Below are 21,522 nucleotides of genomic sequence, written 5' to 3'. Positions count from 1 at the left end.
ATCAGAGCAATGTTTTATTTACATTCAGAACTGGTTTAAGAGGTAAACAATTACCATTTCCCACAGAAATATCAGACTTTTAGTTATAGAAATACTGGATAAAATATAATTTAACATTAGATATAGAAACATTTCTAATTTTATCAAACTGCATTTTTTTGCAGTGAATAACTTTATGCCTTTGCTTGTTTGATTTTATGCATTTCTAAAGTATTGTAAAACTGTAATATGCTGTTGGTGCATGCGGGCAGGACTGTCGGTAGGGTCTGTGGCTCTACCCCACCCAAGGCCGGCCTCCGGTGTCTGAGATTTCGGTGTCCCGGACTAGAGATCATAATACCGGCCTTGAATAGTGAAGGACACAGCAGTCGACCCTGAGAAACATCCAAGGTGGGAACGGCCCATCATGTCGAAGAGAGTCTGCTAGATCCAGGCCTATAACACCAGGAGTGACCACAGAATAAGTGGTCAACTCAATGAAGCTCACCAATCAAAGAGTCAATAAAATATAACCTTTATTTAAAACTATATAAAAGATCCAAATTGCCACATATCAGAATTATTTAAACACAAACAAACAATAACCCCATATCAGAGGGGGACATCCACCCACAAGCCAGTAACCCTGGTATAGAATAAAACAGTCTGTAAATAGAACTGCCAAGGAAGGCTAATATATGTATAAAGCCCAGGTTAGAACACCTAATGTACATGAGCATACTCTCACTGTGCCCATTGGAGCTCTATTATAATGAGCGCAAAAAAAAAATTGCATCCCAAAATGCTAAACCGACGGGAACCGTGAAGAGTGCCAAGAAATCAGAGTAATAAAAACCCAGGGTAATAGGATTAGCAGCCCAAATCTTACCAGGTAAGTGCCCGTATAGTGGATGTCCTCCTCCGGCGCCCCGACGCGCGTTTCGCCCTCTGCTTCTTCCGGGGGCGTCCCGGAGGAGGACATCCACTATATATATCAATTTGTAAAGCGCTGCGGAATATGTTGGCGCTATGTAAATAAAAATTATTATTATTATTACGGGCACTTACCTGGTAAGTAGGGGGATTTGTGGCATGGACCGTCCTCCGGGGAACCCCAAACACTCTTGATGTGTTGCCTCGTAGACCACAGATGATACGGTAGTGACAATTCTAGGTGGGAGATTAAAGTCACAAAATTCCACTGTCGCCCTCAAAAGCCGTATCTAAAAAAAAAAAAAGTTAAAAAAAAGGAAAATCGTTAATAAAAAAAACCCAAAAATACCTAAGGCAGAAACTGGGCTGGGCGGTCCAGACTCATGTCTGCCTCCTACTGACATTAAGCTAAAACGGATTAGCTTCGTACCAGTTGGTGGTGTACCCTCTTCTACAGGAAAATACCTTAATTTTTGGGGGGGCATAGCATAAAGCAGCATACATCCTCATATGACATTCCCTCCTCCCAAAGCGTAAATCCCCATGACATTCCCTCCTCCCAAAGCGTAAATCCCCATGACATTCCCTCCTCCCAAAGCGTAAATCCCCATATGACATTCCCTCCTCCCAAAGCGTAAATCCCCATATGACATTCGCTCCTCCCAAAGCGTAAATCCCCATATGACATTCGCTCCTCCCAAAGCGTAAATCCCCATATGACATTCGCTCCTCCCAAAGCGTAAATCCCCATATGACATTCGCTCCTCCCAAAGCGTAAATCCCCATATGACATTCGCTCCTCCCAAAGCGTAAATCCCCATGACATTCCCTCCTCCCAAAGCGTAAATCCCCATATGACATTCGCTCCTCCCAAAGCGTAAATCCCCATATGACATTCGCTCCTCCCAAAGCGTAAATCCCCATATGACATTCCCTCCTCCCAAAGCGTAAATCCCCATATGACATTCCCTCCTCCCAAAGCGTAAATCCCCATATGACATTCCCTCCTCCCAAAGCGTAAATCCCCATATGACATTCCCTCCTCCCAAAGCGTAAATCCCCATATGACATTCCCTCCTCCCAAAGCGTAAATCCCCATATGACGCCCCATGCCCCAACCGTAAATCCCATCAGACACCCCCCCCCCATCGGATGCCACCCCAGCATAAACACCCGTCGGACGTCCAACCCCCATCTGATGTGGACCCCCCCACCCAGCACAAACCCCCATCGGAAGCAGACCCCCCCACCAAGCACAAACCCCCAGATGCGGATCCCCCACCCAACACAAACCCCCACATCCCACAAGCAGATCGTCCTCAAATCCCACCACAAGCAGGTCACCCTCAAATCCCACCACAGGGGTCCCCCCCAATAGACAGCAGGTCCCACCCCCCAAAACCCGACCACAAGCATTTCGCCCTCAAATCCCACCACAGGGGTCCCCACAATAGCCAGCAGCAGGTCGCCCCCACTAAAAGGGGTCCACCCCGTAAGCAGATCACCCCCAAACCCCACCACAGGGGCCCATCAATAGCCATTAGCAGGTCACCCCTCCACAAGCAGGTCGCCCCCACTAAAAGGGGTCCCCCGCAAGCAAGTCACCCTCAAATCACCCCCAAAAAGCCCACCACAGGGGTCCCCCCACAACAGCAGAGGTGCCCCCCCAAAAAAAAGCCCACCACAGGGGTTCCCCCTACAACAGCGGTGCCCCCCCCAAGAAGCCGACCACAGGGGTCCCCCCCACAACAGCAGCTGTGCCCCCCCAAGAAGCCCACCACAGGGGTCCCCCCCACAACAGCAGCGGTGCCCCCCCCCAAAAGCCCACCACAGGGGTCCCCCCCACAACAGCCAGCAGCGGTGCCCCCCCAAAAGCCCACAGCAGCGGTGCCCCCCCAAAAAGCCCACCACAGGGGTCCCCCCCACAACAGCCAGCAGCGGTGCCCCCCCAAAAGCCCACAGCAGCGGTGCCCCCCCAAAAAGCCCACCACAACAGCCAGCAGCAGCGGTGCCCCCCAAAAAAAGCCCACCACAAGGGTCCCCCCCACAACAGCAGCGGTGCCCCCAAAAAGCCCACCACAGGGGTCCCCCACAACAGCCAGCAGCAGGTCGCCCACCACAGGGCCTCCCCCCAATAGCGAGCAGCAAGTAGCATTTTTTCACTCTTCACCCTTTTTAACCTCTATGTGCCATGGCGTCCACAAGCTAAGCTAGTATCATGCTGCTTTGCTTTCTTTGCCGCCTCGCCTTAGTAAATAGAGATTGGAATACGTCCATGATGTGACCTCAGACCACGCCCCCGAAATGACGTCACACCTGGAAGGAGCCAGCCTACACACTCTAGCATTTACCATCAGGAAGCTGCGTTGTGCTGAAACTGCAGAGAGTACACTGAGGTATTTTGGGGGCACAGATAAGTGGATGTTTTTGCGGGGAATTGCATGTTTGAGGGGCAAACAGGGAGACGTTGTATTTGTTGGATTGGTGTCTGCGTGGGGAAGAAAGGGTCCTGTCACTTCTATGATTCTGGGGGGGGGGGGGGCTGGTATCTGCGTGGGGAAGGAGAGGGTCCTGTCACTTGTATGGGGCTTGGGGGGGGGGGGCTGGTATCTGCGTGGGGAAGGAGAGGATCCTGTCACTTGTATGGGGCTGGGGGTCTGTGTGGGGAAGAAGGGGGTCCTGTCACTTGTATGGGGCTGGGGGTCTGTGTGGGGAAGAAGGGGGTCCTGTCACTTGTATGGGGCTGGGGGTCTGTGTGGGGAAGGAGAGGGTCCTGTCACTTGTATGGGGCTGGGGGGGTCTGGTATCTGCGTGGGGACGGAGAGGGTCCTGTCACTTGTATGGGGCTGGGGGTCTGTGGGGAAGGAGTGGGTCCTGTCACTTGTATGGGGCTGGGGGTCTGTGTGGGGAAGGAGAGGGTCCTGTCACTTGTATGGGGCTGTGGGTCTGTGTGGGGAAGGAGAGGGTCCTGTCACTTGTATGGGGCTGGGGGTCTGCGTGGGGAAGGAGAGGGTCCTGTCACTTGTATGGGGCTGGGGGTCTGTGTAGGGAAGGAGAGGGTCCTGTCACTTGTATGGGGCTGGGGGGGTCTGGTATCTGCGTGGGGACGGAGAGGGTCCTGTCACTTGTATGGGGCTGGGGGTCTGTGGGGAAGGAGTGGGTCCTGTCACTTGTATGGGGCTGGGGGTCTGCGTGGGGAAGGAGAGGGTCCTGTCACTTGTATGGGGCTGTGGGTCTGTGTGGGGAAGGAGAGGGTCCTGTCACTTGTATGGGGCTGTGGGTCTGTGTGGGGAAGGAGAGGGTCCTGTCACTTGTGTGGGGAAGGAGAGGGTCCTGTCACTTGTATGGGGCTGGGGGTCTGTGTGGGGAAGGAGAGGGTCCTGTCACTTGTGTGGGGAAGGAGAGGGTCCTGTCACTTGTATGGGGCTGGGGGCCTGTGTGGGGAAGGAGAGAGGGTCCTGTCACTTGTATGGGGGTCTGTGGGGAAGGAGAGGGTCCTGTCACTTTTATGGGGTTGGGGGCCTGCGTGGGGAAGGAGAGTGTCCTGCAACTTGTATGGGGCTGGGGGGGGGGGGGGGGTTTGATATCTGCGTGGGGACGGAGAGGGTCCTGTCGCTTGTATGGGGCTGGGGGTCTGCGTGGGGAATAAGAGGGTCCTGTCACTTGTATGGGGCTGGGGGTCTGCGTGGGGAAGGAGAGGGTCCTGTCACTTGTATGGGGCTGGGGGTCTGCGTGGGGAAGGAGAGGGTCCTGTCACTTGTATGGGGCTGGGGGTGTGCGTGGGGACGGAGAGGGTCCTGTCACTTGTATGGGGCTGGGGGTCTGCGTGGGAAAGGAGAGGGTCCTGTCACTTGTATGGGGCTGGAGGTCTGCGTGGGGACGGAGAGGGTCCTGTCACTTGTATGCGGCTGGGGGTCTGCGTGGGGACGGAGAGGGTCCTGTCACTTGTATGGGGCTGGGGGTCTGCGTGGGGAAGGAGAGGGTCCTGTCACTTGTATGGGGGTGTGCGTGGGGACGGAGAGGGTCCTGTCACTTGTATGGGGCTGGTGGTCTGCGTGGGGACGGAGAGGGTCCTGTCACTTGTATGGGGCTGGGGGTCTGCGTGGGGAAGGAGAGGGTCCTGTCACTTGCATGGGGCTGGGGGTCTGCGTGGGGAAGGAGGGAGTCATGTTTATTTTGTGGGACTGGGAGTCTGCATGGTGAGGAGGGAGTGAGGCTGAGAGTCTGCATGTTTAAGGAGGGGTGTTATGAAATGTAATTCAGTACCACAATGGACATAGAGGTCAGTGCACATACAGTGACCTGGCAATAACCCAAAAAATAAGAACGAGCTCTGAGACGTGGGAACTCTGTTGACCGCAATCCCTAATCCTCTCCAACCACACTAGAGGCAGCCGTGGATTGCGCCTAACGCTGCCTATGCAACTCGGCACGGCCTGAGAAACTAGCTAGCCTGAAGATAGAAAATAAGCCTACCTTGCCTCAGAGAAATACCCCAAAGGAAAAGGCAGCCCCCACATATAATGCCTGTGAGTTAAGATGAAAAGACAAACGTAGAGATGAAATAGACTTAGCAAAGTGAGGCCCAACTTTCTGAACAGAGCGAGGATAGGAAAGGTAACTTTGCGGTCAACACAAAACCCTACAAAAACCACGCAAAGGGGCAAAAAGACCCTCCGTACCGAACTAACGGCACGGAGGTACACCCTCTGCGTCCCAGAGCTTCCAGCAAGCAGAAAAAACAAATTGACAAGCTGGACAGAAAAAAACAGCAAACAAAATAGCAAAGAGGAACTTAGCTATGCAGAGCAGCAGGCCACAGGAACGATCCAGGAGGAAACAGGTCCAATACTAGAACATTGACTGGAAGCCAGGATCAAAGCACCAGGTGGAGTTAAATAGGGTAGCACCTAACGACTTCACCATATCACCTGAGGAAGGAAACTCAGAAGCCGCAGTACTTTCCTCCACCAACGGAAGCTCACAGAGAGAATCAGCCGAAGTACCACTTGTGACCACAAGAGGGAGCTCTGCCACAGAATTCACAACAGTACTCCCCCCTTGAGGAGGGGTCACCGAACCCTCACCAGAGCTCCCAGGACGACCAGGATGAGCCATATGAAAGGCACGAACAAGATCGGGAGCATGGACATCAGAGGCAAAGACCCAGGAATTATCTTCCTAAGCATAACCCTTCCACTTAACCAGATACTGGAGTTTCCGTCTAGAAACACGAGAATCCAAAATCTTCTCCACAATATACTCCAACTCCCCCTCCACCAAAACCGGGGCAGGAGGATCAACAGATGGAACCACGGGTGCCACGTATCTCCGCAACAATGACCTATGGAATACGTTATGTATGGAAAAAGAATCTGGAAGGGTCAGACAAAAAGACACAGGATTAAGAACCTCAGAAATCCTATACGGACCAATAAAACGAGGTTTAAACTTAGGAGAGGAAACCTTCATAGGAATATGACGAGAAGATAACCAAACCAAGTCCCCAACCCGAAGTCGGGGACCCACACAGCGTCTGCGATTAGCTAAACGTTGAGCCTTCTCCTGGGACAAGGTCAAATTGTCCACTACATGAGTCCAAATCTGCTGCAACCTGTCCACCACAGTATCCACACCAGGACAGTCCGAAGACTCAACCTGCCCTGAAGAGAAACGAGGATGGAACCCAGAGTTGCAGAAAAACGGTGAAACCAAGGTAGCCGAGCTGGCCCGATTATTAAGGTCGAACTCAGCCAAAGGCAAAAAGGACACCCAGTCATCCTGATCAGCAGAAACAAAGCATCTCAGATATGTTTCCAAGGTCTGATTGGTTCGTTCGGTCTGGCCATTAGTCTGAGGATGGAAAGCCGAGGAAAAAGACAAGTCAATGCCCATCCTACCACAAAAGGCTCGCCAAAACCTCGAAACAAACTGGGAACCTCTGTCAGAAACGATATTCTCTGGAATGCCATGTAAACGAACCACATGCTGGAAGAACAATGGCACCAAATCAGAGGAGGAAGGCAATTTAGACAAGGGTACCAAATGGACCATCTTAGAGAAGCGATCACAGACCACCCAAATGACTGACATCTTTTGAGAGACGGGAAGATATGAAATAAAATCCATAGAGATATGTGTCCAAGGCCTCTTCGGGACCGGCAAGGGCAAAAGCAACCCACTGGCACGAGAACAGCAGGGCTTAGCCCGAGCACAAATCCCACAGGACTGCACAAAAGTACGCACATCCCGCGACAGAGATGGCCACCAAAAGGATCTAGCCACTAACTCTCTGGTACCAAAGATTCCAAGATGACCAGCCAACACCGAACAATGAACCTCAGAGATGACTTTATTCGTCCACCTATCAGGGACAACAGTTTCTCCGCTGGGCAACGATCAGGTTTATTAGCCTGAAATTTCTGCAGCACCCGCCGCAAATCAGGGGAGATGGCAGACACAATTACTCCCTCTTTGAGGATACCCGCCGGCTCAGATACACCCGGAGAGTCGGGCACAAAACTCCTAGACAGAGCATCCGCCTTCACATTTTTAGAGCCCGGAAGGTATGAAATAACAAAGTCAAAACGGGCAAAAAACAACGACCAACGAGCTTGTCTAGGATTCAACCGCTTGGCGGACTCGAGATAAGTCAAGTTCTTATGATCAGTCAAGACCACCACGCGATGCTTAGCTCCCTCAAGCCAATGACCCCACTCCTCGAATGCCCACTTCATGGCCAGCAACTCTCGATTGCCCACATCATAATTTCGCTCAGCAGGCGAAAACTTCCTGGAAAAGAAGGCGCATGGTTTCATCACCGAGCAATCAGAACTTCTCTGCGACAAAACAGCCCCTGCTCCAATCTCAGAAGCATCAACCTCGACCTGGAACGGAAGCGAAACATCTGGCTGACACAACACAGGGGCAGAAGAAAAACGACGCTTCAACTCTTTTTAAAAGCTTCCACAGCAGCAGAAGACCAATTGACCACATCAGCACCTTTCTTGGTAAAATCGGTCAATGGTTTAGCAATACTAGAAAAATTGCAGATGAAGCGACGATAAAAATTAGCAAAGCCCAGGAACTTTTGCAGACTTTTCAGAGATGTCGGCTGAGTCCAATTATGGATGGCTTGGACCTTAACAGGGTCCATCTCGATAGTAGAAGGGGAAAAGATGAACCCCAAAAATGAAACCTTCTGAACACCAAAGAGACACTTTGATCCCTTCACAAACAAAGAATTAGCACGCAGGACCTGAAACACCGTTCTGACCTGCTTCACATGAGACTCCCAATCATCCGAGAAGATCAAAATGTCATCTAAGTACACAATCAGGAATTTATCCAGGTACTCTCGGAAGATGTCATGCATAAAGGACTGAAACACTGATGGAGCATTGGCAAGTCCGAATGGCATTACTAGATACTCAAAATGGCCCTCGGGCGTATTAAATGCAGTTTTCCACTCATCGCCTCGCTTAATACGCACAAGATTATACGCACCACGAAGATCTATCCTGGTGAACCAACTAGCCCCCTTAATCCGAGCAAACAAATCAGATAACAATGGCAAGGGGTACTGAAATTTAACCGTGATCTTATTTAGAAGGCGGTAATCTATACAAGATCTCAGTGAACCATCCTTCTTGGCTACAAAAAAGAACCCTGCTCCCAATGGCGACGATGACGGGCGAATATGCCCCTTCTCCAAAGACTCCTTCACATAACTCCGCATAGCGGCGTGCTCAGGCACAGATAAATTAAACAGTCGACCTTTTGGGAATTTACTACCAGGAATCAAATCGATAGCACAATCACAATCCCTATGCGGAGGTAGGGTATCGGACTTGGGCTCATCAAATAAATCCCGGTAATCAGACAAAAACTCAGGAACCTCAGAAGGGGTGGATGACGAAATAGTCAGAAATGGGACATCACCATGTACCCCCTGACAACCCCAGCTGGACACAGACATGGATTTCCAATCTAATACTGGATTATGGACTTGTAGCCATGGCAACCCCAACACGACCACATCATGCAGATTATGCAACACCAGAAAGCGAATAACCTCCTGATGTGCAGGAGCCATGCACATGGTCAGCTGGGTCCAGTACTGAGGCTTATTCTTGGCCAAAGGCGTAGCATCAATTCCTCTCAATGGAATAGGACACTGCAAGGGCTCCAAGAAAAACCCACAACGCCTAGCATACTCCAAGTCCATCAAATTCAAAGCAGCGCCTGAGTCCACAAATGCCATGACAGAATACGATGACAAAGAGCAGATCAAAGTAACGGACAGAAGAAATTTTGACTGTACCGTACCAATGGTGGCAGACCTAGCGAACCGCTTAGTGCGCTTAGGACAATCAGAGATAGCATGAGTGGAATCACCACAGTAGAAACACAGCCCATTCAGACGTCTGTGTTCTTGCCGTTCAACTCTGGTCAAAGTCCTATCGCACTGCATAGGCTCAGGTCTAAGCTCAGGTAATACCGCCAAATGGTGCACAGATTTACGCTCGCGCAAGCGTCGACCGATCTGAATGGCCAAAGACATAGACTCATTCAGACCAGCAGGCATAGGAAATCCCACCATGACATCCTTAAGGGCTTCAGAGAGACCTTTTCTGAAAATAGCTGCGAGCGCACCTTCATTCCACTGAGTGAGTACGGTGTTGTGAGTTCTGTTTTTGGGCTCCCTCTGGTGGTTACTGATGGTACTGGGTGATTTGTGTTCTGCTGTCTCTGGTGTCCACCTGTTCTATTAGGATTTGGGAGTTTCCTATTTAACCGGGCTTTCTTGTCATTTCCCCGCCGGCTATCAAGGTTATCAGAGAGTTTTGTTACCTCAGCTTCTGGCTTCAGTAATCTTCAGGACAAGCTAAGTTTTTGATTTTCTTGTTCCACGTTTTGCTTTATTTTTGTCTTGTCCAGCTTGCATGTAATTGTTTCTTTGCTGCTGGTTGCTCTAGTGGGCTGTAATTGCTCCTCACGTTCCATGAGTTGGAACATGAGTTCAAGTAATTACAGGATGGTTTTTTGAAGGGTTTTTTGCTGACCGCGCAGTTTACTTTTGTATCCTCTGCTATCTAGTTTTAGCGGGCCTCATTTTGCTGAATCTGTTTTCATACTGTGTATGTGCCTTCCTCTCATTTCACCGTCATTATATGTGGGGGGCTGCTATTTCTGTGGGGTATTTCTCTGGAGGCAAGAGAGGTCTGTGTTTCTTCTAATAGGGGAAGTTAGATCTTCGGCTGGTGCGAGACGTCTAGGATCAACGTAGGCACGTTCCCCGGCTATTTTTATTTGTGTGTTCAGGTTTAGGGTCGCGGTCAGCTCAGGTTCCATCACCCTAGAGCTCGTTGGTGCTTGTCCTTTTGTGATTCCCTGCCATTGGAATCATGACAGTATAGCCTGCCAAAAATGTTTGGGCTGAAGTAGGAGGAAAAGTAGTCTGAGGAAGTTTTTTTTTTTTTTTTTTTCTCTCCTCTGAGATTGCTGCCTAGCCTTAATTGCAACCTGGCTGATTTTTTTTTTTTTTTCCTCCTCTTAATCCTTGAATGGCTCTGACCTTAGCTGTTTATCATGGACGTCCAGAGTTTAGCTTCCAGCTTGAATAATCTTGCTGCTAAGGTTCAAAATATACAAGATTTTGTTGTACATGCTCCTATGTCTGAACCTAGAATTCCTATTCCAGAGTTCTTTGCTGGAGATAGATCTAGTTTTCTGAATTTTAGGAACAATTGCAAGCTGTTCCTTTCTTTGAAATCTCGCTCTTCTGGAGACCCTGCTCAGCAGGTTAAGATTATTATATCTTTCCTGCGGGGTGACCCTCAAAATTGGGCATTTGCATTGGCACCAGGGGATCCTGCGTTGCTTAATGTGGATGCGTTTTTTCTGGCATTGGGTTTGCTCTATGAGGAACCTAACCAGGAGATTCAGGCTGAAAAAGCTTTATTAGCTCTCTCTCAGGGGCAAGATGAAGCAGAAATATATTGTCAAAAATTTCGGAAATGGTCAGTGCTTACTCAGTGGAATGAGTGCGCCCTGGCTGCAAAGTTCAGAGATGGCCTTTCTGAGGCCATTAAAGATGTTATGGTGGGGTTCCCTGCGCCTACGGGTCTGAATGAGTCTATGACTATGGCTATTCAGATTGATCGGCGTTTACGAGAGCGCAAACCTGTGCACCATTTGGCGGTGTCTTCTGAACAGGCACTTGAGACAATGCAATGTGATAGAGTTCAGTCTAGAAGTGAACGGCAAAACTATAGGCGGAAAAATGGGTTGTGCTTTTATTGTGGTGATTCAGCTCATGTTATATCAGCATGCTCTAAACGCACAAAAAAGGTTGATAAGTCTGTTGCCATTAGTACGTTACAGTCTAAGTTCATTGTGTCTGTGACTCTGATTTGCTCATTATCATCCATTTCCGTCGATGCCTATGTAGATTCAGGCGCTGCCCTGAGTCTTATGGATTGGTCATTTGCCAAGCGATGTGGGTTTAGTCTTGAGCCTCTGGAAGTCCCTATTCCTTTGAAGGGAATTGACTCTACACCTTTGGCTATGAATAAACCTCAGTACTGTACACAAGTGACCATGCGTATGACTCCCGTTCATCAGGAGTAGTGTTGAGCGATACCTTCCGATATCGGAAAGTATCAGTATCGGTTGGGATCGGCCGATATTCAAAAAATATCGGATATCGCCGATACCGATACCCGATCCCAATGCAAGTCAATGGGACCAAAATATCGGAATTAAAATAAACCCTTTCTTTCCTTGTAGGTTCATTCTACATCAAGGAAAACAACTAAGAATAATGTAGGATGTATTGTGGGAGGTGGCGGAGACATTAAAGGCAATGAGGTTTAGCCCAATCAAATAGAATAGCATGTTTGTTTGTTTTTTAAAGACGTTCGGAGTGAAAAAGATATTGAGTATGTAAATTTTTTTTTATTTTGTCAGATATTGATGTTTCACTATTCCACGCCCTTCCCCTTCTTTTTTTTCTTTTTTTTTTTTACTTTTCCCACACTTTCATCATCATCAGCATCTTTGACATCAACTTCTTCTTCACCTTATTCATCTTCTTCTTCATCTTCTACCTATTTTTTTTTTTATTACATTCTTCATATTCATTTTATTCAACTATTATTATTCTTCCTATTCTACATATTCTTTTTATTCCACTGTTATTATTCTTCCTATTCTACTTCTTCATCATATTCTCATTTGTGACAGGCATTCCCGTAGTTGTTATCTATAAAAGTTGGAAGATTACACCTTCCGTTCTGCCAGTCACAAAAGTTACATTTGTCCGCGTTCAGTTTGGCCTGCAGCATCAGGCTTTATCCAGGGGCACCACGAGGAGGAACGGACTCACCCCCATACACTGCTTAGTCGTCTTCTGCATATAATTTAGATAATATCTTTTGCTCTGATATTAAGTCTTATGCTTAATGTTCTTCTGCTCTTTGTTCTGCAGCCTCTTGTTCTTCTGCTTCTCGGTCTTCCATGTCGTCGTCTCCAGGGTCGTCGTCTCCAGTGTCGTCATCTCCGCCGTCGTCGTCTCAGCCGTCGTCGTCGTCTCCGCCGTCGTCATCGGGGTGGTCTTCCGGGTCGTCGTCGTCGTCATCGGGGTGGTCTTCCGGGTCGTCGTCATCGGGGTGGTCTTCCGGGTCGTCGACTTTAGGGTCTTAAACTTGGAAATGTAGCAGAAGGTACAAGAAGGCTGAGAAAATGCCAAGAACCAGCTGATGGAACTGGAACTCGGATGGCTACCCGAAGGTTCAAGAGCCTATGGAACTACCGAGGACCAGCTGACGTTACTGGAACCCGGTTACTAAGCAGGAGGTACCCGTGCTAAAAAGCACTACCAAGGACCGCCTGGCGTTGGCGGAACTCGGATACCCAGAAGGAGGCACCTAAGCCAAAGGCTCTGCCCGGAACCAGCTGACGTTACTGGAACCAGGATGGGGAGCAGAAGGTACAAGAGCAAAAGACACTGCCGAGAACCAGCTGACGGTACTGGAACCCGGATGGGTGGCCGAAGGTCCAAGAGCCAATGGAACTACCGAGGACCAGCTGACGTTACTGGAACCCGGTTACTAAGCAGGAGGTACCCGTGACTGAAAGCACTACCAAGGACCACCTGACGTTGGTGGAACTTGGATACCCAGAAGGAGGCACCTAAGCCAAAGGCTCTGCCCGGAACCAGCTGACGGTACTGGAACCAGGATGGGGAGCATAAGGTACAAGAGCAAAAGACACTGCCGAGAACCAGCTGACGGTGCTGGAACCAGGTGGTGGACCCGAAGGCCCACAGGAGAGGAGAGAACAGCTAGGCCACGAGGCAGCCGCAGTTACCGAACCCCAACAGTCCTACAGGGGGAGCTGGGCCTACTGGCACTACAGAACCAGCCTTGACTACCAGTTCACGCAGCCCACATAGGAAGCTCCTAAACTGGAGGCACCCTGGAGTTGGCTAACCCGACTGCAACACGACGGGGCAAACATAGGCGTCTCAGCGAGTTTGACACACCCCGGAAACAGCTGATGGTGCTGAAACCAGGTTTGGCACGAGGGAGTACCTGTGACAAAAACACTGCCGAGAACCAGCTGGCGGTGCTGGAACCCAGATGCGTTGCCCCAGTGTGCAAGAGCCAATGGCACGACCGAGGACCAGCTGACGGTGCTGGAACCCGGTTACTAAGCTGTAGGTGCCCGCGCTTAAAAGCACTACCAAGGACCGCCTGACGTTGGCGGAACTCGGATACCCAGGAGGAGGCACCTAAGCCAAAGGCTCGGCCCGGAACCAGCTGGCGGTGCTGGAACCAGGTGGTGGACCCCAAGGCCCACAGGAGAGGAGAGAACAGCTAGGCCGCGAGGCAGCCGCAGTTACCGAACCCCAACAGTCCTACAGGGGGAGCTGGGCCTACTGGCACTACAGAACCAGCCTTGACTACCAGTTCACGCAGCCCACATAGGAAGCTCCTAAACTGGAGGCACCCTGGAGTTGGCTAACCCGACCGCACCACGACGGGGCAAGCATAGGCGTCTCAGTGAGCTTGACACAACCCGGAAACAGCTGACGGTGCTGAAACCAGGCTTGGCACGAGGGAGTACCTGTGACAAGAACACTGCCGAGAACCAGCTGGCGGTGCTGGAACCCAGATGCGTTGCCCCAGTGTGCAAGAGCCAATGGCACGACCGAGGACCAGCTGGCGGTGCTGGAACCCGGTTACTAAGCTGTAGGTGCCCGCGCTTAAAAGCACTACCAAGGACCGCCTGACGTTGGCGGAACTCGGATACCCAGGAGGAGGCACCTAAGCCAAAGGCTCGGCCCGGAACCAGCTGGCGGTGCTGGAACCAGGTGGTGGACCCCAAGGCCCACAGGAGAGGAGAGAACAGCTAGGCCGCGAGGCAGCCGCAGTTACCGAACCCCAACAGTCCTACAGGGGGAGCTGGGCCTACTGGCACTACAGAACCAGCCTTGACTACCAGTTCACGCAGCCCACATAGGAAGCTCCTAAACTGGAGGCACCCTGGAGTTGGCTAACCCGACCGCACCACGACGGGGCAAGCATAGGCGTCTCAGTGAGCTTGACACAACCCGGAAACAGCTGACGGTGCTGAAACCAGGCTTGGCACGAGGGAGTACCTGTGACAAGAACACTGCCGAGAACCAGCTGGCGGTGCTGGAACCCATATGCGTTGCCCCAGTGTGCAAGAGCCAATGGCACGACCGAGGACCAGCTGGCGGTGCTGGAACCCGGTTACTAAGCTGTAGGTGCCCGCGCTTAAAAGCACTACCAAGGACCGCCTGACGTTGGCGGAACTCGGATACCCAGGAGGAGGCACCTAAGCCAAAGGCTCGGCCCGGAACCAGCTGACGGTGCTGGAACCAGGTGGTGGACCCCAAGGCCCACAGGAGAGGAGAGAACAGCTAGGCCGCGAGGCAGCCGCAGTTACCGAACCCCAACAGTCCTACAGGGGGAGCTGGGCCTACTGGCACTACAGAACCAGCCTTGACTACCAGTTCACGCAGCCCACATAGGAAGCTCCTAAACTGGAGGCACCCTGGAGTTGGCTAACCCGACCGCACCACGACGGGGCAAGCATAGGCGTCTCAGTGAGCTTGACACAACCCGGAAACAGCTGACGGTGCTGAAACCAGGCTTGGCACGAGGGAGTACCTGTGACAAGAACACTGCCGAGAACCAGCTGGCGGTGCTGGAACCCAGATGCGTTGCCCCAGTGTGCAAGAGCCAACGGCACGACCGAGGACCAGCTGGCGGTGCTGGAACCCGGTTACTAAGCTGTAGGTGCCCGCGCTTAAAAGCACTACCAAGGACCGCCTGACGTTGGCGGAACTCGGATACCCAGGAGGAGGCACCTAAGCCAAAGGCTCGGCCCGGAACCAGCTGACGGTGCTGGAACCAGGTGGTGGACCCCAAGGCCCACAGGAGAGGAGAGAACAGCTAGGCCGCGAGGCAGCCGCAGTTACCGAACCCCAACAGTCCTACAGGGGGAGCTGGGCCTACTGGCACTACAGAACCAGCCTTGACTACCAGTTCACGCAGCCCACATAGGAAGCTCCTAAACTGGAGGCACCCTGGAGTTGGCTAACCCGACCGCACCACGACGGGGCAAGCATAGGCGTCTCAGTGAGCTTGACACAACCCGGAAACAGCTGACGGTGCTGAAACCAGGCTTGGCACGAGGGAGTACCTGTGACAAGAACACTGCCGAGAACCAGCTGGCGGTGCTGGAACCCAGATGCGTTGCCTATTAAAGATTGTCTTCCTAGAGCCCCAACTAGCGGTGTTGGAGCTAAGGGTAAGCAGGGGGAGCAGAGTGTAGGCCGAAGCCTGCACTGGAGGCAGGTTTGTGTCTGCGTTGCGTTTGCAGGACACTTTGCCGGCTACACAGTGGGGGAACAGCTGGCGTTGCTGAACCCCACTAACACAATGGCGTGTGTTTTTCTCTGTGCAGCTAGCACTTGCGGTCAAAAACTAGCGATGTTAGAGCCCGTGTTGAAGCAGGAGGAGGAGGAGAGGAGCAGAGTGTAGGCCGAAGCCTATTTGAACCAATTTCAAAGGAAACCTTTAACCCCCCCTCAGGTGTTACAAAGTACAAGAGACACACCTTGTGCAGTATTAATGCTGCACAAGTGAAAGGTTGCTCTATTAATTTGTCTACTTGCACACGCTGAATGAAAGACGTACACAATTTAGCCCATTCTACAGTCAAACTGTAGTGGATGCGTGACTTGGCTTTTTAAGGAGACGCAGCACAGGTGTCCCAAATAACGCCTTCGTGCTTGGCGCAGCTTCCTGAGCGTTGTTATTTGCTGTACAGGAGTCTGCGCTCTTGTGTTATCCCTTGGCAATGCCCTGTTAGAGCTGCCCGTCTTATGACCTCATTTCATGTTGGCCGGTGCGGTTAACGATGGCCATAAATCCCAGACCCACAGTGCCTTTTCATAAAGTCACACTGCGGTGCTGTGATTCGTGGTCTTGAGCAGTAAATATTTTGGCCGCTCACACACGTCCTTACACCTGCTTCAGACTGGGCGTCCTCTGCTGATCCCTTCTCGCATGCCGCGGCCATGAGGCTGCACAGTCTGAAGAAGGCGGAAGGAGATGAGTTAAGACAGGTGAAGATATGCACTGCTCGTGCCCATCAATCACACCCTCGCAGTCAAAATAAGACAACGAGGAGCATTGTTTCAGGCAGGGCGGACGCACAGGCGCAACAAGCCAACCAATGATGTCAGAAGACGGGAAGCGCTACCAAGGGGGGTGCTGCGTATCATTACAAAGGAAAGTCACACCTCAGGGACAGTGGAATGGTCTCAATGAGACACATTTTGTACGTTTTGAGTTCCACGTGGGCAAGGACAAAAAGTCAGCCACCTTGTACAAATGCAGCAGTACTGCTGTACAAGGTGGCTGTTATACATAGAAACACCTGGGGGTGGGGGGCAGGCTCCCTTCAATTTCAGTTCATGTGCCTGCGTGGCGTTTGCAGGACACGTTGCCAGCTACACAGCAGGGGAACAGCTGGCGGTGCTGAACCCCACTGACACATTGGCTGGTGTTTTTCTCTGTGCAGCTAGCATGTCCGGGCAGAAACTGGCGTTGTTTGAGCCCAGGGTCAGCAGGAGGAGGAGAGGAGCAAAGTGTAGGCCGAAGCCTGCACTGGTGGCAGCTTTTGGTCAGTTGTGCCAGCGTGGCTTGTGCTGGACACGTTGCCGACTACACAGCAGGGGAACAGCTGGCGGTGCTGAACCCCACTAACACATTGGCTGGTGTTTTTCTCTGTGCAGCTAGCATGTCCGGGCAGAAACAGGCGTTGTTTGAGCCCAGGGTCAGCAGGAGGAGGAGAGGAGCAAAGTGTAGGCCGAAGCCTGCACTGGTGGCAGCTTTTGTTCTGTTGTGCCAGCGTGGCTTGTGCTGGACACGTTGCCGACTACACAGCAGGGGAACAGCTGGCGTTGCTGAACCCCACTAACACATTGACTGGTGTTTTTCTCTGTGCAGCTAGCAGTTCCGGGCAAAAACTAGCGGTGTTTGAGCCCAGGGTCAGCAGGAGGAGGAGAGGAGCAGAGTGTAGGCCGAAGCCTAGTTGAACCAATTTCAAAGGTTACCTTTAACCCCCCCCTCAGGTGTTGCAAGGTACAAGAGCCACACCTTGAACAGCATTAATGATGCACAAGTCAAAGGTTGCTCTATTTAATTTTGCTCCTTGCACACGCTGAATTAAACACGTACACTATTTAGCCCATTATACTGTCAAACAGTAGTGGAGGCGTGACTACTAGTCTTTTTAAGGAGACGCAGCACAGGTGTACAAATTTACACCTAGGTGCTGGGCGCAGATTCCTTACCGTTGTTATTTGCAGTACAGGAAACTGCGCTCTTGTGTTATCCCTTGGCAATACCCTGTTAGTGCAGGCCGTCTCATGACCTCATTTCATGTTGGCCGGTGCGGTTAACGATGGCCATAAATCCCAGACCCACAGTGGCTTTTCCTAAAGTCACACTGCGGTGCTGGGATTCGTGGCCTTGTGCAGTAAATATGTTCGCCGCTCACACATGTCCTTACACCTGCTTCAGACTGGGCGGCCTCAGCTGATCCCTTATCGCATGCCGCGGCCATGAGGCCGCACAGTCAGAAGAAGGCGGAAGGAGGGGAGTGAAGACAGGGGAACATATGCACTGCTTGTGCCCATCAATCACACCCTCGCAGTCAAAATATATGAGACAACGGGGGGCGTTGTGTCGGGCAGGGGGGACGCACAGGCACAGCCAGCCAACCAATGATGTCAGGAGACGGGCAGCGCTAACAATGGGGGTGCTGCGTGTCATTAAAAAGGAAAGTCACACCTCAGGGACATTGTAATGGTCTGTAATGAGACACATTTTGTACTTGTTGAGTTCCACGTGTGCAAGGAGAAAAAGTCAGCCACCTTGTACAAATGCAGCAGTACTGCTGTACAAGGTGGCTGTTATACATAGAAACACCTGGGGGGGTGGGGGGCAGGCTCCCTTCAATTTCAGTTCATGTGCCTGTGTGGCGTTTGCAGGACACGTTGCCAGCTACACAGCAGGGGAACAGCTGGCGGTGCTGAACCCCACTAACACATTGGCTGGTGTTTTTCTCTGTGCAGCTAGCATGTCCGGGCAGAAACTGGCGTTCTTTGAGCCCAGGGTCAGCAGGAGGAGGAGAGGAGCAAAGTGTAGGCCGAAGCCTGCACTGGTGGCAGCTTTTGGTCAGTTGTGCCAGCGTGGCTTGTGCTGGACACGATGCCGACTACACAGCAGGGGAACAGCTGGCGGTGCTGAACCCCACTAACACATTGACTGGTGTTTTTCTCTGTGCAGCTAGCAGTTCCGGGCAAAAACTAGCGGTGTTTGAGCCCAGGGTCAGCAGGAGAGGAGCAGAGTGTAGGCCGAAGCCTAGTTGAACCAATTTCAAAGGTTACCTTTAACCCCCCTCAGGTGTTGCAAGGTACAAGAGCCACACCTTGTGCAGCATTAATGCTGCACAAGTAAAAGGTTGCTCTATTTGGTTTGCTCCTTGCACACGCTGAATAAAACACGTACACTATTTAGCCCATTATACTGTCAAACAGTTGTGGAGGCGTGACTTGTCTTTTTAAGGAGACGCAGCACAGGTGTCAAAATTTGCACCTAGGTACTGGGCGCAGATTCCTGAGCGTTGTTATTTGCTGTACAGGAGTCTGCGCTATTGTGATCCCTTGGCCATGCGCTGTGAGCGCTTCCTGTCTTCTGACCTCATTTCATGTCGGCCGTTGCGGTTAGCGATGGACATGAATCCCAGACCCACAGTGTGTTTTCAAAAAATCACACTGCGTGGCTGGGATTCGTGGCCTTGTGCAGTAAATAGGTTTGCCGCTCACACATGTCCTTACACCTGCTCCAGACTGGGCGGCCTCAGCTGATCCCTTATCGCCTACCACGGCCAGGAGGCCGCACAGTCTGAAGAAGGCGGAAGGAGATGAGTTAAGACAGGCGAACATATGCACTGCTCGTGCCCATAAACCACACCCTCGCTGACAAAATAAATATGACAACGAGGGGCGTTGTTTCTAGCAGGGCGGATGCACAGGCGCAGCCAGCTAACCATGATGACAAAAGACGGGAAACGCTACCAAGGGGGGGTGCTGCGTATCATTAGAAAGGAAAGTCACACCTCAGGGACAGTGGAATGGTCTCAATGAGACACATTTTGTACGTGTTGAGTTCCACGTGGGCAAGGAGAAAAAGTCAGCCACCTTGTACAAATGCAGCAGTACTGCTGTACTAGGTGGCTGTTATACATAGAAACACCTGGGGGGGTGGGGCCAGGTTCCCTTTAATTTCAGTTCATGTGCCTGCGTGGCGTTTGCAGGTCACGTTGCCGGCTACACAGCAGGGGAACAGCTGGCGTTGCTGAACCCCACTAACACATTGGCTGGTGTTTTTCTCTGTGCAGCTAGCACTTCCGGGCAAAAACTAGCGGTGTTTGAGCCCAGGGTCAGCAGGAGGAGGAGAGGAGCAGAGTGTAGGCCGAAGCCTGCACTGGTGGCAGCTTTTGTTCTGTTGTGCCAGCGTGGCTTGTGCTGGACACGTTGCCGACTACACAGCAGGGGAACAGCTGGCGGTGCTGAACCCCACTGACACATCACCTAGTGTTTTTTCTGTGTAGACAACACTTCCAGGTGGCAACTGACAGTGTTGAAACCCAGGGAATCAAAGAGGAGCAGAGTGTAGGCCGAAGCCTGCAGTGGAGCAAGTTGAAAGGGAACCTTTAACCCCCCCCCGGAATTTGTTGCTGAAAGAGCCATCTTGTACAGCAGTAATACTGCACATGGAAAATGGTGGCTCCGAAAATTATGCTCCTTGCAAACGCTGAAGTACACACTCATATAATGTGTCCCCTCACACCGTCAAACCATCCCGGAAGTGGGACTTTCCTTTGTAATGTGACACAGCACAGCCGTCATTCCAACCCCCTTGGTGCCGGGCGCCACCTCCTCAACATTGTTTGGTTCTGTCACGGAGCCCGCGCTGTAATGTTATCCCTTGGCCATGCACAGTTAGCGGTGCCCGTCTTCTGACATCATGTAGGTGTCAGGCTGGCAGTGCCTGTGCGTCCAAGCTGCCCGAGATCCAACCTTGCAGTGTCATCTAATGTAGTCCCACTGCGGGCCAGGGATCCATGGGCATGCGCAGTGCATATCATCGCCTCTCACTCACCTCCTTCCTGCTTCTTCAGACTGTGCGGCGTCACGGCCGTGGCATGCTATTAGGGATCAGCTGACGCCGCCTAGTCTGAAGAAGCGTGAAGAAGGGGAGTGAGAGGCTAGTATATGCACTGCGCATGGCCATGGATACCAGGCCCACTGTGGGATCACATTAGACGACACTGCGAGGTGTGATTTCGGGCAGCGTGGACGCACAGGCGCAGCCAGGACGACAACAAATGATGTCAGAGGACGGGCAGCGCAAACTGTGCATGGCCAAGGGATAACATAACAGCGCAGGGTCCATGACGGAATCAAACAACGCTAAGGAGGCAGCGCACGGTGCCAAGGGGGTAGCAATGACGGCTGTGCTGCGTCACATTACAAAGGAAAGTCCCACCTCCGGGACGGTTGGACGGTGTGAGGGGACACATTACATGAGTGTGTAGTTCAGCATTTGCAAGGAGCATAATTTCAAGAGCGACCTTTCCCTTGTGCAGTATTAGTGCTGCACATGGTGGCTCTTTCAGTAACAAACGCCTAGGGGGGGGGGGGGACAGGTCCCCTTACATTTTAGTTGTGCCAGCGTGGCGGTCGCATGACACGTTGCCGGATACACAGCTGGGGATCAGCTGACGTTACTGAACCCCAATAACAGAGGAGCGACTGTTGACTGTGCACACAGCACTTCCAGGCACCAACTGGCGGTGTTAGAGCCCAGGGACAGCAGGAGGAGCAGATTGGAGGTATTGCCGCACACACAGCTGGGGATCAGCTGACGTTACTGAACCCCAATAACAGAGGAGCGACTGTTGACTGTGCACACAGCACTTCCAGGCACCAACTGGCGG

The 21,522-nt window shown here is 51.8% G+C and overlaps 1 protein-coding gene and 1 long non-coding RNA gene across 4 annotated transcripts in view; one reads left to right on the top strand and one right to left on the bottom strand.

Annotated features, from left to right (window-relative positions):
- On the bottom strand, positions 1-3,207 carry LOC138663168 (uncharacterized). The gene is made up of 3 exons (XR_011318125.1): positions 3,083-3,207; positions 1,048-1,202; positions 1-435 (listed from the first exon to the last, which is right to left on the bottom strand). It is a non-coding gene; the product is annotated as an uncharacterized lncRNA (long non-coding RNA).
- Positions 3,208-3,224: 17 nt separating this feature from the next.
- The window catches only part of LOC138663148 (zinc finger protein 271-like), a 78,140-nt gene continuing 59,842 nt past the window's right edge, over positions 3,225-21,522 (top strand). Inside the window, exon 1 of one of the 3 annotated variants that reach the window (XM_069749291.1) lies at positions 3,225-3,308. The gene's annotated coding sequence lies outside the window, so the exon portion shown is untranslated. The remainder of the gene's footprint in view (positions 3,309-21,522) is intronic. The other 2 variants (XM_069749292.1, XM_069749290.1) reach the window with 2 other exon arrangements.

The sequence above is a fragment of the Ranitomeya imitator genome, chromosome 2 (assembly GCF_032444005.1).
Source record: "Ranitomeya imitator isolate aRanImi1 chromosome 2, aRanImi1.pri, whole genome shotgun sequence".
In the NCBI taxonomy this organism is placed as follows: Eukaryota; Metazoa; Chordata; class Amphibia; order Anura; family Dendrobatidae; genus Ranitomeya; species Ranitomeya imitator.
Note: the sequence above shows the minus strand (reverse complement) of the source record. Positions and strands in the feature narration are given on the sequence as shown.